Source organism: Condylostylus longicornis, unplaced genomic scaffold, assembly GCF_029603195.1.
Source record: "Condylostylus longicornis isolate FDR11 unplaced genomic scaffold, ASM2960319v2 ptg000156l, whole genome shotgun sequence".
Classification (NCBI taxonomy): domain Eukaryota; kingdom Metazoa; phylum Arthropoda; class Insecta; order Diptera; family Dolichopodidae; genus Condylostylus; species Condylostylus longicornis.
The window spans coordinates 27,501-30,000 of record NW_026578124.1 but is presented as its reverse complement, the minus strand read 5'-3'; positions in this window follow the sequence as shown (position 1 = coordinate 30,000).

The following is a 2,500-nucleotide window of genomic DNA, read 5'->3' as shown; positions in this document are numbered from 1 at the left end:
AAAAAATTTTTTTCATCGGGTGGGCATAACATGTTTACCAACCCAGGTTACTTTTCATTCATGAAAAGTAATTATTGCCTGTCGAGCATAACATATGTCCCGATCAGGCTTATATTGCCATTGGTAAATATCAAACCAGGCTGAAAAAAATTTTTTCATCGGGTGGGCATAACATGTTTACCAACCCAGGTTACTTTTCATTCATGAAAAGTAATTATTGCCTGTCGAGCATAACATATGTCCCGATAAGGCTTATATTGCCATTGGTAAATATCAAACCAGGCTGAAAAAAATTCTTTCATCGGGTGGGCATAACATGTTTACCAACCCAGGTTACTTTTCATTCATGAAAAGTAATTATTGCCTGTCGAGCATAACATATGTCCCGATCAGGCTTATTTTGCCTTTGATAAATATCAAACCAGGCTGAAAAAATTTTTTCATCGGGTGGGCATAACATGCTTACCAACCCAGGTTACTTTTCATTCATGAAAAGTAATTATTGCCTGTCGAGCATAACATATGTCCCGATAAGGCTTATATTGCCATTGGTAAATATCAAACCAGGCTGAAAAAAATTTTTTCATCGGGTGGGCATAACATGTTTACCAACCCAGGTTACTTTTCATTCATGAAAAATAATTATTGCCTGTCGAGCATAACATATGTCCCGATCAGGCTTATTTTGCCTTTGATAAATATCAAACCAGGCTGAAAAAAATTTTTTCATCGGGTGGGCATAACATGCTTACCAACCCAGGTTACTTTTCATTCATGAAAAGTAATTATTGCCTGTCGAGCATAACATATGTCCCGATCAGGCTTATTTTGCCTTTGATAAATATCAAACCAGGCTGAAAAAATTTTTTTCATCGGGTGGGCATAACATGTTTACCAACTCAGGTTACTTTTCATTCATGAAAAGTAATTATTGCCTGTCGAGCATAACATATGTCCCGATCAGGCTTATATTGCCATTGGTAAATATCAAACCAGGCTGAAAAAAATTTTTTCATCGGGTGGGCATAACATGTTTACCAACCCAGGTTACTTTTCATTCATGAAAAGTAATTATTGCCTGTCGAGCATAACATATGTCCCGATCAGGCTTATTTTGCCTTTGATAAATATCAAACCAGGCTGAAAAAAATTTTTTCATCGGGTGGGCATAACATGTTTACCAACCCAGGTTACTTTTCATTCATGAAAAGTAATTATTGCCTGTCGAGCATAACATATGTCCCGATCAGGCTTATTTTGCCTTTGATAAATATCAAACCAGGCTGAAAAAAATTTTTTCATCGGGTGGGCATAACATGTTTACCAACCCAGGTTACTTTTCATTCATGAAAAATAATTATTGCCTGTCGAGCATAACATATGTCCCGATCAGGCTTATTTTGCCTTTGATAAATATCAAACCAGGCTGAAAAAAATTTTTTCATCGGGTGGGCATAACATGCTTACCAACCCAGGTTACTTTTCATTCATGAAAAGTAATTATTGCCTGTCGAGCATAACATATGTCCCGATCAGGCTTATTTTGCCTTTGATAAATATCAAACCAGGCTGAAAAAATTTTTTTCATCGGGTGGGCATAACATGTTTACCAACTCAGGTTACTTTTCATTCATGAAAAGTAATTATTGCCTGTCGAGCATAACATATGTCCCGATCAGGCTTATATTGCCATTGGTAAATATCAAACCAGGCTGAAAAAAATTTTTTCATCGGGTGGGCATAACATGCTTACCAACCCAGGTTACTTTTCACTTATGAAAAGTAATTATTGCCTGTCGAGCATAACATATGTCTCGTTCAGGTCTATGTTATTCCCATATCCAATACCTGCCACTGTATTGATATATAATAATAAGTATTACTTAAATCATTATTCATGCAGTAATACATTAAGAAAATACTTATTTGAAGTATTTATAGTAAGAATATACTTAACCTATCTTAACAACCACCACCACCACCTACCAATCAATATTACAAGCCTTCAATAGCAAATGTTTATCACCATTCCTATAATACATACTTATATATAGGTAAGTATAATAAGAATGTACTACTTAAGTACCAACGCCACTATTAATACTCATATGCAATTTTATAATACACACTTAATATACTTATAGTAAGTAATAAGAATGTAATAATAGTGGCTACCGCCATCGCCACTATTATACCCATATACAATTTTATAATACATACTTAATACTTTATAGTAAGTAATAAGAATGAACTAATAGTGGCTACCGCCATCGCCACTATTATACTCATATACAATTTTATAATATATACTTAATACTTTATAGTAAGTAATAAGAATGTACTAATAGTGGCTACCGCCATCGCCACTATTATACCCATATACTATTTTATAATTCATACTTAATACTTTATAGTAAGTAATAAGAATGTACTAATAGTGGCTACCGCCATCGCCACTATTATACCCATATACTATTTTATAATTCATACTTAATACTTT